This window comes from Rhinopithecus roxellana, chromosome 10 (genome assembly GCF_007565055.1).
Source record: "Rhinopithecus roxellana isolate Shanxi Qingling chromosome 10, ASM756505v1, whole genome shotgun sequence".
NCBI classification, from domain to species: Eukaryota; Metazoa; Chordata; class Mammalia; order Primates; family Cercopithecidae; genus Rhinopithecus; species Rhinopithecus roxellana.
In genome coordinates this window covers 107,490,585-107,505,662 of record NC_044558.1, presented here as the reverse complement: position 1 = coordinate 107,505,662, position 15,078 = coordinate 107,490,585, and the positions used below count along the sequence as shown (strand labels likewise).

The 15,078-nt window shown below is 39.1% G+C and overlaps 1 protein-coding gene and 1 pseudogene across 1 annotated transcript in view; both read left to right on the top strand.

The window, feature by feature from the left end:
- Nucleotides 1–15,078, top strand: part of CDK17 (cyclin dependent kinase 17) — a 115,744-nt gene that overhangs the window by 7,090 nt on the left and 93,576 nt on the right. The window lies entirely within an intron of this gene.
- On the top strand, nt 1,096–5,756 carry LOC104678620 (annotated as a pseudogene).

The window sequence follows — 15,078 nt, the reverse complement described above, 5'->3', positions numbered from 1 at the left end:
TTATTATTATTATTTTTGAGACAGAGTCTCACTTGTCGCCCAGGCTGGAGTATAATGGCGCGATCTTGGCTCACTGCAACCTCCACCTCCTGGGTTCAAGAGATTCTGCCTGCCTCAGCCTCTCAAGTAACTGGAATTACAGGTGTCTGCCACTATGCCCTGCTAATTGTTGTAGTTTTTAGTAGAGATGGGGTTTCACTGTCTTGGCCAGGCTGGTCTTGAACTCCTGACCTCGTGATCCATCCGCCTAGGCTTCCCAAAGTGCTGGGATTAAAGGTGTGAGCCACTGCGCCCGGCCTAAAGTTAGTTTTAAGAAGTGGTCCTTTATGGCTCAATTTGAGTTAATAAATTTAGTCTTGCAATTCAGATGTGTAGTTGGTAAGTATTTTTAAAGCATTTGTTATGTCCTCAATATTGTAGTAGCCATTATCTGTGTTGTAACAATATAATTTAATGCGGCAATATTGTAACATATAAAATAACAGCAATGTTGGCTGTCTGAGTGTTCTGTCCACGGCATTCTTTCCAGGTTTTATGTGTTTCTGGCAATCTCATCTATATTTAGGGCTTTGTTCTTATCACCCATTTGCAATAATCTCCAACTCTTTATTTCTAATCTAGACCTTTTTTTCTGAGTTGCATTCCAGCTTCCTACTTGATATTGCCTTAGTGTGCTCACTTACCTAAACTGAACTCGAATCCCCTACTTCTATTCCCAATATCAGTGAATGGTACCACTGTCAGCCTAGTCACATAAGCCAAAAACTTTGGCAGCTTCTTTCTTATGCTTTTCTGTTATGCTCATTTCCCCTTAGTCCGGTTAGTCACACCAAGTCCTGTTAATTTTAATTCCTAAATATCTTTTAAATTTATTTTTTCCTGTGTCACTTTCTTACGTAAGGATTTTGGAATGTCTTATCTGATTTACTGGCTCCAGTTTTGTCCCATTTTAATCTAACCATATTCTTTCTTTATGTTTATATGTGTATCTTATCATTTTATCCTTTTTTCCGTGCTGCCATCCATTCATCCATCCATGTCTGAAGTACCTGCCTACTCTGTACTAGACACTATGGTAGGTGCTAGGATACAAAGATGAAGAAACTGGTATGTTAATATTACAATGCTATGACACTTGTAGAGAAATTCTCATTTTTGAGCACAAATGTTCCTTCCTCCAACGTGATCTTTTTTCCATTCTGACAGAGTTATGGTAGTTCTGCTATATAGTATTTGTATATACTGTAGTACTTAATATGTTATATTGTAATTTATTATTTTCAAGTCTCTTCCTCTTTTGGCTGGCTTTGTGCTCCAGAGAGTGTTTTTTTCATTTCTGTATTTCTTCCCATATTATCCTATTGTTAAATTGAATAAAGTGATCGAATTAGGAGAAACAACACCAAGTTGGTAAATTAAGGTCAGAGTAGGCTTAGAAGCAATCAAGAATACATTTTGATACAGTAGATAATAAAAAGCTTTTAGGTTTCGAATATTGGAGCTATACAATTTTGGTGGTATTTGTGTGAGAGCAATCTAGAGCAGTTTGTAGGCCAACTTCTAGGGACAGAAAGTTGGCATTATTGAGACTTTTTAATTGCATGTGAGCTGTACTAACTTAGTGAAAATGGAGAGAAAAGGGGTGTGGCCTTCAAGGATTGTTGTCTTTTAGACAAAATAGAAATATAGAATTATAATGTTAGTATGTAAAGAAAATACTCATTTCTGAAGGTCTGAAAACATTAGTCAACATAGCAAGAGTAAAATTTGGTTGAACTGAAAAAAACTGGCCGGCTGCAGTGGCTCACGCCTGTAATCCCAGCATTTTGGGAGGCCAGGGTGGTCAGATCACTTGAGGTCAGGAGATCAAGACCAGCCTGGGCAACATGGCGAAACCCCATCTCTACTAAAAATACAAAAATTAGCTGAGTGTGGTGGCACATGCCTATAATCCCAGCTACTCAGGAGGCTGAGGCAGGAGAATTGCTTGAACCTGGGAGGCAGAAATTGCAGTGAGCCAAGATCTTGCCACTGCACTCCAGCCTGGTGACAGAGTGAGACTTCATCTCAAAACAAAAAAACAAAAAAAACCTCTTCTATAGTAGGTGTGTTATAAGTAATATATTTATTTTAAACATTAGTTTGGGATTATGGCTTGGTAACATGTTTGAAGTGTGACATTTCAAATGAATTTTCATAATTTGTGGGAGTCAGTGCCTTTTTAAATTCCTCAACTTACATAGTCTTCTTAAAACACTTTTTATGTTAAGCTTTTGAGATCATGGTTTATTAACCAACATTTTTCATTTCGGTAACCGTTGGTGTGTTCTGTTTTGCAATAATTTTTGCCCATAAGTTGGTGAGCTTGGATTTTTTTTGTTGATCCCTCCCTTCTCCAGATATCATTTACGTTTCCATTTTGCTCTGATCCCTTTTCTTCTAAGCTATAAAATGGTTGAAACATTTATTTCAGGTACAGTTTTTTGGAAAAGATGTGCAACTTAGGTTTCTATTGTATAAAGTTTAGAATTGGTTATATGTTTTCAATTTTCTTTTCATAAAGACTACTTCAGTAATAACTGATAATAACCATATTACTATAAGCTCATTACTTTAACTCCTGGCTGGGCAAGGTGGCTCATGCCTGTAATCCCAGCATTTAGGGAGGCAGACTGGGGAGGATCACTTGAGCCTAGGAGTTTGAGGCCAGCCTGGGCAACATAGGGAGACCCCATGCCTACAAAAATATTTTTTAAAAAATTAGTTGAGCATGATGGCACATGCCTGTAGTTACAGCTACCCAGGAGGCTGAGGCAGAAGGCTCTCTTGAGTCTGGTAGGTCGAAGTTGCAGTGAGCTGTGATCATGCCACTGCCCTGCAGACTGAGTGACAGACTGAGAACCTTTCTCAAAACAAAACAAAACAAGAAAACCCTCAAAACAAAAAAAAAGCTCTTGAAGGTCAGTTTCTTCTTAAAGACGAGGAAGTAACAGAACCTACTTGATAGAGTTATGGGAATTAAATGAAATAATGCATGTGATATAGTTTGGATGTCCCCTCCAAATGTCATGTTGAAAAGTAATCCCCATTGTTAGAAGTGGGACTTAGGCAGGCTCAGTGGCTCATGTCGGTAATCCTAGCATTTTTGGAGGCTGAGATGGGTAGATCACCTGAGGTCAGAAGTTCGAGACCAGCTTGGCCAACATGGTGAAACCCTGTCTCTACTAAAAATACAAAAATTAGTCGGGTGTGGTGGTGTGCATCTGTAGTCCCAGCTACTAGGGAGACTGAGGCAAAAGGATCACTTGAACTTGGGAGGTGAAGGTTGCAGTGACTCACGATTGTGCCTCTGCATTGCATCCTGGGCAACAGAGGGAGACTCTGTCTCAAAAAAAAAAAAAAAAAAGTGGGGCCTGGTGGTGGGAGGTGTTTGGTTCATGGGGCAGATCCCTCATGAATGGCTTAGCACCATCCTCTTGGTGATGAGTTCATGTGAGATCCAGTTGTTTTAAAGTTTGTAGTTTCTTCTCTGCCCTCTCTTGTTCATGCTCTCACCATGTGACGTGCCTGCTCCCACTTGGTTTTGCACCATGAGTAAAAGCTTCCCGAGGCCTCCCCAGATGCCAAGCAGATGTTGGCATTATGCTTGTACAGCCTGCAGAACCATGAGGCAATTAAACCTCTTTTCTTTATAAATTACCCAGTCTCAGAGATTCCTTTATAGCAGTGTTAAGAACAGCCCAACACAGCTTGTAAAACATTGATTATTTTTGCTATGACTCTGTTTAGGAACTATTGGTAGTGGTAATAAAATTGTTTAATCCATTGCTTCATGTTGGAGGAATGTCTAAATCAGTGATTCACAAGGACAGTTGAATCAGAATCATCTCTGGCTTTTTGAACTTTGCATATTTCCCAGATTTTCTTACATGCCTCTACTCCCACTAGATTTGAGCGTAACTGTAGCAGTGGGTTTGCATTATTAATGGGTGTGTGTTGCATCCTTCTTGTATGTTTGGGGGTAGAGGTGTCACATATAGACATACCATTAGACTAAGATGTACATTGTTGTTTCTAATCTAATGACCATTAGTAATAAATAGGTCATAATCTTTTGTAAGCATATCTATAAGCTTTCCTTAGGGCCAACCAAATATTTCTTTGAACCATTTTCCCTGTTCTGTTTCACTTCTTTAGGCCTGTGCTTTATCATTTACTTGACATCTCAATAGTCTAGACAGTATTTGCTTTCCTTGTTAGTGACTCTTGTATGAGACTCTAGAGTTTTTCTTGTTTTTTTTTTTTTTTATATACAGATGAGGTGTCACTATGTTGCCCAGGCTGCAACTCCTGAGCTCGAGTAATCCTCCCACCTTGGCCTCCCAAACTACTAGGGTTACAGGCGTGAGCTACCACACCTGGCTGATTGTTTTTCTTTTTCTCTTTTATTATATATATATATATTTTTTTTTTTTTTAGAGAAAAGGTCTTACTCTGTTGCCCAGGCTGGAGCACAGCAGTACAGTCCTGGTTCATTGCAGCTTCAACCTACTGGGCTCAAGCAATCCTTCTACCTCAGCTTCCTGAGCAGCTGGGACCACAGGCGCACACCACCATGCCCGGCTAATTTTTTCCCTTTTTTTTTTTTTTTGTAGAGATAGGGTCTCACTATGTTGCCCAGGCTAGTCTTGAACTACTTTACACAAGTGATTCTCGAGCCTCAGCTTCCCAAAGCACCGGGATTACAGGTGTGAGCCACCATGCCCCGCCTCACATTTTTCTGGAATCAAAATAGAATAACTGGTTATAAAGCTTACCCATCAAAAGAAGAAACTGACTTTGCATTTTATTCTTTGTCATAAAATCTGCCTGGATGCTTAGTATTGTATTATTGTTTACTATTATATGTTATTCTAGAGTAATGGCTTTAACTGGAACTTCAGAATCATTCTTGTTGACTAAAAGAAGAAAAAATCTAAAGGCATGCTTGTGTGTATGTAATCTCAAACTCTTGTTTCTGAATGAGAATCTCTGGGTTTTTAATGTTTCAGACAATTCTTGATGGGTCCTGGAGTTTTAGAAACACTGTTTTAGAGTTTAGCACAGTGTTAAGGGAAGGAATCACTCATACATTAAATTTAAAGTAGATTCATACTTCTAGTGGGTTGGTTGGTACTTGGTTGCTGGATTCTGTGTGCTGTTGGACCCAAAGAATGACGGCACTGCTAGGACGAAGCTCATGAGATTTTTGATGAAATGATTCATGAACCTGTAACCATTTAATTGAAAGGTGGAACACAGGTCCATGGAACAGTTACAGGTGTGGAGGTCACTGTGAATTCACTGTGAATACACATCTTGAAGCTGTGAAAATGACCCTGAAGACAGAAAACCTGTATAGTTGGAAACACGAATTTGAGGAAGTAACATTAAATATTTTACTCTACCAGACAGTTTACCTCTGGATACACTACTTGTGGATGTTGAACCTAAGGTAAAACCTAAGAAAAGGGAAGCTGTTTGTTGCAGGAAGAGGCCGATGCAGAAGCAGAGGTAGAGGAAGAGCACATGGCCATGGCAGAGGAAGAGGGGGTCCTAGGTGATAAAGTCTCTTAAGATTACTGTTTCAAGGTAATACGTGATCTGAGATATTTTCTGTACAGGTTTTCTTCGCTTATGTCAGTTTTTATTTAAATTTTTTTTTCTATTAAAAAATTTACTGTTATGCAATATGTCCATATAATATGTCAGCTTTTTTGTTGTTGTTTTGTTTTTCATTTTGAAACAGGGCCTCTTTCTGTCTCCCAGGTTGGAGTGCAGTGGCATGATCTCAGCTCACTGCAGCCTCTGCCTCATGGACTCGAGATCCTCCCACTTCAGCCTCCTGAGTAGCTGGGACTATAGGTGCCGCCGCCATGCTTGGCTAATTTTTAAAAGATTTTTGTGGAGAATAGAGATGAGGTTTCACTATATTGTGCAGGCTGGTCTCAAACTTCTGGACTCAAGTGATCCTCCCACCTTGGCCTCCCAAAGTGCCGAGATTGCAGGCATGTGGCACTGTGCATGGCCAGTATGTCAGTTTTTAACAAACAAATGTGTGGAAAAATTTTTGAAGTAAAGGCAAAGTGATTAAAACTTTCTGCCTGGGTGCAGTGGCTCATGTCTGTAATCTAGCACTTTGGGAGGCTGAGGTGGGCAGATCAGCTGAGCCCAGGAGTTTAAGGCTAGCCTGGGCAACATGGCAAAATGCCATCTCTTTAAAAAGTATTTTAAAAAATTGGCTAGGTGTGGTGGCACATGACTGTAGTCCTGGCTACTCCTCTGGAAGGTAAAGGCTGCAGTGAGCTGTGATTGTGCCACTGCTCCCCAGCCAGGGTGACAGAGTTAGAGACGTCATCTCAAAACAAAACAAAAACCAAAAAACCTTCCCATCGTTCCATCTGATTTTTTTCCCTTTTTTTGTTCTACTTTGAGCCTTTTAGTTTTACCAGGGGTTGGCAGTTTTCTTAATTTTATGTATAATTGTCTTTTGTTTCAATTATTTTATGTTTTTTCCTTTAGTGGATGTTTTTGTCTGACTCTTGTTTCTTATCGGTGATACTGTTTCCTATCTGTATGGTCTCAGTTATTAGTTTTAGAAAATTATTTTTAAAATGCAAGAATGTATAATCATATAAAAAATGTACAGTGTATATTCTCTAGCACAGTGGTTATTATCTTCAAATATTATCTTGGCTTTTCTCCAGTATGTTTTGTTTTTTTGTTTAAGATCCTTTTTATGTTTTTTTTTTAAGGTACCAAATAATTATGGCTGTTACTTTTAGTGTTTACAAAAGAGGCTCAACCATTTCATATTGTTTGATAATTATTACTTTTCAGTTTTGATTATTTTGTTTTAAAAATAATTTCAACTTTTATTTGTGATTCAGGGCATACAAGTGCAGGTTCGTTACGTGGGTATATTGTGTGATGCTGAGGTTTGGGGTATGGATGATCCTGTCACTCTGGTAGTGAGCATAGTATGTGATAGGTAGTTTTTCAGCCCATGTCCACATTTGCTAACCCCTTCTAGTCATCCCCAGTGTCTGTTGTTATCATCTTTTTTTGTTCTTTGAGATGGGGCCTCACTCTGTCGCCCAGGCTGGAGTACAGTGGCATTATTTTGGCCCACTGCAACCTCCACCTCCTGGGTTCAAGCAGCTCTCCTGCCTCAGCCTCCTTAGTAGCTGGGACTACAGGTACCCACCACCACGCCCAGCTAATTTTTGTATTTTTAGTAGAGACGGGGTTTTGCCATGTTGGCCAGGCTGGTCTTGAATTTCTGACCTTATGATCCGCCCGCCTCGGCCTCCAAAAGTTCTGACATTATAGGTGTAAGCCACCATGCCTAGCTTTTTTTTTTTTTTTTTTTTTTTTTTTTTTTTTTTTTTTTTTTAATTCCTTGAGAAAGGATCTTGCTCTCACCCAGGCTGGAAGGCAGCGGCATGATCATGGCTCACTGCGGCTTCGACCTTCTGGGCTCAAGTGATCTTCCCACCTCAGCCTCCCACGTAGCTGGGATCACAGGCACGTACCATCACACCTGGCTAACAGTTTGATTTTTTATAGATATGAGGTCTGTGTTGCCCAGGTTGGTCTTGAACTCCTGGGCTCAAGCAGTCCTCTTGCCTCAGCCTCCCAAAGCGCTAGCATTACAGGCATTAGCCACCATGCTCAGCTGTTCCTATCTTAGGTCCATGTGTGCTCAATGTTTAGCTCCCAAATACAAGTGAGAACATGCAGTATTGGGTTTTCTGTTCTTGCAGTAATTCACTGAGAATAATGGTCTCCAACTGCATCCATGTTGCTGCAAAGAACAAGGTCTCATTCTTTTTTTTATAACTATATAGTACTCCGTGGTGTATATGTACCATGTTTTCTTTATCCACTTCACCATCAGTGGGCACCTAGGTTGATTCCATGTCTTTGCTATTGTGAATAGTGCTGCCATAAACCTGTGAATACATGAGTCTTTTTGATAAAATTATTTGTTTTCTTTTGGGTATATACCCAGTAATGGGGTTGTTGAATTGAATGGTAGTTCAGTTTTTAGCTCTTTGAGAAATCTCCAGCTGCTTTCCACAGTGGCTAACTTAACTTATATCCCCACTAACAGTGTGTAAGTTTTCGCTTTTCTCTGCAGCCTTGCCAGTATCTGCTTTTTGACTTTTTAATAATAGCCATTCTGACTGGTGTGAGATGGTATTTTGTTGTGGTTTTCATTGCATTTATCTCATGATTAGTAATGCTGAACATTTTTTTTCATGTGTTTGTTGGCTGCTTGTATGTCTTCTTTTGAGGAGTGTCTGTTCATGTCCTTTGTCTGCTTCTTAATGGGGTTGTTTTTTTTCTTGTGGATTTAAGTTCCATATGGATTCTGAATATTAGTCTTTTGTTGGATGCATGGTTTGCAAATCTTTTCTCCCATTCTGAAGGCTGTCTGTATACTCTTGATAATTTCTTCTGCCATGCAGAAGCTCTTTAGTTTCATTAGGTCCCACTTGTCAATTTTTGTTTTCATTGCAGTTGTTTTTGGGGACTTAGCCATAAATTCTTTGCCAATGCTGATGTCTGGAAGAGTGTTTCCTAGGTTTTCTTCTAGGATTTTATAGTTTAATGTCTTTAATTCATCTTGAGTTAATTTTTGTATATGACGAAAGGTAGGGGCCCACTTTCATTCTTCTGCATATGCTTATCCAGTTATCCCAGCACCATTTATTGAATGGAGAGTCTTTTTCCCATTGTTTATTTTTTGCAACTTTGTTGAAGATCAGATGGTTGTGGTTATGCAACTTTATTTCTGGATTCTCCATTCTGTTCCGTTGGTCTGTGTGTCTGTTTTTGTATTAGTACCATGCTGTTTTGGTTACTTTAGCCCTACAGTTTAGTTTAAAGTTGGGTAGTATGATTCCTCTGGCTTTGTTCTTTCTGCTTAGGGTTGCTTTGGTTATTTGGACTCTTTTTGGTTCTGTATGAATCTTAGAAGAGTTTTTTGTTTGTTTGTTTGTTTGTTTTGAGATGGAGTCTCGGTCTGTCCCCCAGGCTGGGGTGCAGTGGCGTATTCTCAGCTCACCGCAAGCTCGGTCTCCTGGGTTCACACCATTCTCCTGCCTCAGCCTCCCGAGTAGCTGGGACTATAGGGGTCCGCCACCACGCCCGGCTAATGTTTTGTATTATTAGTAGAGACGGGGTTTCACCTTGTTAGCCAGGATGATCTTGATCTCCTGACCTCATGATTTACCCGCCTCGGCCTCCCAAAGTGCTGGGATTACAGGTGTGAGTCACCACGCCTGGCCCTTTTTTTTTTTTTTCCTAATTTTGTGAAGAATTACATTGATAGTTTGATAGGAATAGCATTGAATCTGTATGTTGCTTTTGGCAGTATGGATATTTTAATGATATTGATTCTTCTAATTAATGAGCATGGAATGTTTTTACATTTGTGTCATCACTGATTTCTTTCAGCAGCGTTTTGTAGTTATTCTAGACATCTTTCACCTCCTTGGTTAGATGTAATACTAGGCACTTCATTTTTGGGGGGGCTATTGTAAATAATATTGTGTTTTTAATTTGGCTCTCAGTTAGAATGTTGTTGTATAGAAATGCTACTGATTTTTATTCATTGATTTTGTATCCTGAACCTTTACTGAAGTCGTTTACAGTTCTAGGAGCCTTTTGGTAGAGTCTTAGAGTCTTGAGGGTTTTCTAGATACATAATTGCATCTGCAAAGAGAGAGAGTTTGATTTCTTCTTTCTCTGTTGAGATGCCTTTGATTTTTTTTTTTTTTTTTTTTCCTTGCCTGATTGCTCTGGCTAGGACTTTCAAGTACTATGTTGAATAGGAGTGGTGAGAGTGAGCATCTTTTTTTCTTGTTCCAGTTCTCAAGGGAATTGTTCCAACTTTTGCCCATTCATGAAGAGATGCTGGGTTCTATTGAAAGCTTTTTCTGTGTCTCTTGAGAAGATGATATGTTTTTTGTTTTAATTCTGTTTATGTGGTGAATCACATTTATTGTTTTCACATGTTGAAGCAACCTTGCACCTCAGGAACAAAGCTTACTTAATTGTGGTGAATTAACATTTTGATGTGCTGCTGGATTCCATTTGCTAGTATTTTGAGGGTTTTTGTTCCTATGTTCATCAGGGATATTGTTCTGACGTTTTCTTTTTTCATTGTATCTCTGCCAGATTTTGGTATCAGGCTGATGCTGGCTCCCTAGAATGAGTTAGGGAGGAAGCCCTCCTTGATTTTTTGGAATAGTTTCAGTAGGATTGGTACCAATTTTTCTTCGTACGTCTGGTAAAATTCGGCTGTGAATCCATCTGGTCTTGGACTTTTTTTGGTTGGTAGGATTTTTTTTTTTTTAATTACTGATTCAGTTTTGGAACTTGTTATTTGTCTGTTCAGGTTTTTACTTCCTTCCTGGTTTAATCTTGGGAGGTTGTGTGTTTCCAGGAATTTATCCTTTTCCTCTAGATTTTCTAATTTGCGTGCATAGAGGTGTTGATAGTGGGCTGAATATCTTTTGTATTTCTGTTTTCACTATTTTAAATTGGTGCTGTGACAAACTTGAATATGTGATAGCCCTTTCCCACCCACCCCCACCATTTTGCATTTCCTTAGGGTGGATAGATATCTAGAAGTGGAATTCCCAAATCAAAGTCTGTGAACCTTTTTCTGATATTCTCTGTTGTATCAGTACCACGAGTAATGTGCCACATCTGTTTTTAGTGATATGATTATCTAAAATGTTTACTTTTGATCATTGGTTTTAGAAAAATATATTTGAATTTCTTTGATTTCTGGGATGTTGGTCCTCCTCCCACCCCCATTATCCCCACAAATTGCTAAGGAGGAGACTTTGCTCCTTGAATCCTGGCATTTTTTTTTTTTTTTTTTTTTTTGAGACGGAGTCTCACTCTGTTGCCCGGGCTGGAGTGCAGTGGCCGGTTCTCAGCTCACTGCAAGCTCCGCCTCCCGGGTTTATGCCATTCTCCTGCCTCAGCCTCCGAGTAGCTGGGACTACAGGCGCCCGCCACCTCGCCTGGCTAGTTTTTTGTATTTTTTAGTAGAGACGGGGTTTCACCGTGTTAGCCAGGATGGTCTCGATCTCCTGACCTCGTGATCCGCCCGTCTCGGCCTCCCAAAGTGCTGGGATTACAGGCTTGAGCCACCGCGCCCGGCCGAATCCTGGCATCTTTTTAAAATTTTTTCTGATATTTGGTTTCTATCAAATTATTATATATAAATTAAAAAAAAACTGGATGACTTGGTGATCCATCTCTTTTTGTATTCATTCCAGCTTATTTTAATTATCAATGCTTTGTAATATATTTTAATATCTGCTATGGCAACACAATTTTTTCTTCTAATAATTTTGATATTCTTATATATATATTTTAAATTCTACTTTAGTAAATGGCAGGCAAAAAAAATGTAGACCTGCAGGCAGTAGTAAAGTTTATGGGAGGAAAATTGCAGGTGGTCCTTTCAGCTCCCTGGAAGTCTCTATTGTTTTCTTCAAAACTGGTCTCCCCGCTATAAAATTTGAACTGGAGGTATGTCAGCTTATCTATAAGAGTTGCATCAGGAATTGAAATAGACTTCCTGTTACCCATTGTCTTAAGTTGTACTCTGTAAAGAGCATCTTTTTTTTTTGTAGGAAAAAATGGTTTTGTACATGGGATGAAACAATGTAAACTCAAAACTTACAGGGTTAGTTAAACTTAAAACTTATAAGGGTTAGTTCTGTCACTTATCTCTTTAAAAAGTTTAAACTAATATCTAGTCAAAACCAACAAGGTATCGCCCTTGAAGTGTTATCTATATGGATTTCCAAGGAGACCATAGGACTATATACTGTCTTGGAATGTCCTCAGGAGGCTTAGAGAGCATCTTGATAAAAGGTTAGGTGGCTTATGATAGAGTGTATTAGTGTATTTGTGTTATTACCAAAGATGAACTTATGGTTAAAGATGAATTTAGGATTATCATGAAGAGGAGAGAGTAACATTTAGCTGAGGGTGTTAAGTAGATGTCTCAGATGAAGTGATGCTGAAGGTAATTAGCTTTACAAATAGATGAGAGAAGAGAACCACTTCCTAGGTAGGATAAAAGAACATGTGAAAAAGGAATATGAAAAAAATTTGTGTTTCTTTAAAAATGTTGTTCTCTACCAGCCTAATGAGTATTTCCATATGATAGAAATAAAGAGATAAAGGTTGCTCATAGAGGTAGTGGCAGGAAATGAGGTCAAAGAGGGAGATATTCCAGTAAGGAGGCTGTTGAACACTTTTTAGGCATAATACCATTTTTTTTTCTACAGCGAAGCCATTGGGAAAGTTGTGTACAATTACAAATGAACTTTTGCAAGTTAAATGGACAATCTTTTGTGATGTTGGTGCTTCAGAAGCATTGTCAAAGGGTTGCTTTCCAGTATTGAAAATACTAAAAAATGGCTGGGCACAGTGGCTCACACCTATAATCCCAGCACTTTAGGAGGCTGAGGCAGGTGGATCACGAGGTCAGGAGTTCAAGACCAACCTGGCCATGATGGCGAAACCCCATCTCTACTAAAAATACAAAAATTAGCTGGATGTGGTGATGGGCGCCTGGGCATCTGTAATCCCAGCTACTTGGAAGGCTGAGGCAGAGAATTGTTTGAACCCGAGAGGTGGAGGTTGCAGTGAGCTGAGATTGCACCACTGCACTACAGCCTAGGCGACAGGGCGAGACTCCGTCTCAAAAAAAAAAAAGGCTAAAAAGAGCTACTTGTGTCTTTTTTGGGTAATTTTTTGGTTTACCTCAGAGACATGAGAATTATTAGTGCTGTCATGGCTCACTGCAGCCTCAACCTCCTGGGTTAAGTGATCCTCCCTCCTCAGCCTCCGTAGTAGCTGGGACTACACGTGCATGCCACCGTGCACAGCTCATTTTTTGTAGAGATGGGGTCTCACTGTGTTGCCCAGGCTGGTTTCAAACTCCTTGGCTCAAGCGATCCTCCTGCCTCGGCCTTTCAAAGTGCTGGGATTAAAGATGTTAGCCACGGCACCTAGGGAGAATTGTTTTACTGTCTCTTAGGAGCATTTGGAAATGTGTGTTTAATTTAGAAACTGATTTTTATCTTCCGATGAGGAAATGTTTCTGAATGTTAGAAATTGGTTTCACCATTTTGTTTGGGGAAATAAGAGATATAAATAGTAGATTTATGGCTGGACATGGTGGCTGATAGCTATAATTCCTGCAATTTGGGAAGCCAAGGTGAAAGGATTGCTTGAGCCCAGGAATTTGAGACCAGCCTGGGCAACATAGTGAGATCCCCATCTCTACAAGGAATGTTTAAAAGATTAGCCAGGCATGTGTGCCTGCAGTCCTAGTTACTCAAGAGGCTAAACCTGTGGAAGGATTGTTTAATCTGAGGAATTTGAGGTTGCAGTGAGTTATGATGGCACTGCACTCCAGCCTGGGGGACAGACTTGAGACCCTGTCTCCAAAAAAAAAAAAAAAAAAAAAAAAAACTAGGTTTACAAAATGTAGAAATGATAGATACTTTTATTTAGCTATAAATATCAGCATATCTTATAATCAAGAATATAAAGTTTCTATAAATTATTTTTGCATTTCTTTAGCCTTTATCTCCCTGCTAATGTAGGTGATCATAAATCACTTTCCATTGAACAGTAATTCAGTAAACTTACATACAGGTTCTGGTCATACGTTAATTTTAGCAGCTGTACTGCATTTCAGCCCTTTAAATTCAACTGAGTTTGACTTGAAATACTTTCGTTTTACTAAACTTAGATTTTTTTGGTACCTAATTGTCCCTAGGTTCAAGCTACTTTGTCTCATAGTATGTATTCATGCTTCAGAAATTAATATCTTTTTCTTTCTTAGTATTTGAACCCTTCAGATTCTTCCACTATTGTAACTATTTTAAGTTCTTTTTAAAATTAAACATTTTTGGGGATAGATAAAACTCAAGTATGTAGAAAGATGTACACAAAGTCTTATTTCCTCCTTTGCTTGCTACTTTGTTTTCCTCCCATACTTTTTGGTATCCTGTTTATCCTTCCAGTGTTTGCCTTTTGTAGTTACAAAGAAATGTGTATTTTATTCTGGAGGTCTTTCCATATCTAGATAAAGATCTTTATTTTTTTATTTTTATTTTTATTTTATTTATTATTATTATTATTATTTTTTTATTATACTTTAAGTTCTAGGGTACATGTGCATAACGTGCAGGTTTGTTACATATGTATACTTGTGCCATGTTGGTGTGCTGCGCCCATCAACTCGTCAGCACCCATCAATTCGTCATTTATATCAGGTATAACTCCCAATGCAATCCCTCCCCTCTACCCCCTCCCCATGATAGGCCCCGATGTGTGATGTTCCCCTTCCTGAGTCCAGGTGATCTCATTGTTCAGTTCCCACCTATGAGTGAGAACATGCGGTGTTTGGTGTTCTGTTCTTGTGATAGTTTGCTAAGAATGATAGTTTCCAGCTGCATCCATGTCCCTACAAAGGATGCAAACTCATCCTTTTTTATGGCTGCATAATATTCCATGGTGTATATGTGCCACATTTTCTTAATCCAGTCTGTCACAGATGGACATTTGGGTTGATTCCAAGTCTTTGCTATTGTGTATAGTGCCGCAATAAACATACGTGTGCATGTGTCTTTATTAGCAGCATGATTTATAATCCTTTGGGTATATACCCAGTAGTGGGATGGCTGGGTCATATGGTACATCTAGTTCTAGATCCTTGAGGAATCGCCATACTGTTTTCCATAATGGTTGAACTAGTTTACACTCCCACCAACAGTGTAAAAGTGTTCCTATTTCTCCACATCCTCTCCAGCACCTGTTGTTTCCTGACTTTTTAATGATTGCCATTCTAACTGGTGTGAGATGGTATCTCATTGTGGTTTTGATTTGCATTTCTCTGATGGCCAGTGATGATGAGCATTTTTTCATGTGTCTGTTGGCTGTATAAATGTCTTCTTTTGAGAAATGTCTGTTCATATCCTTTGCCCA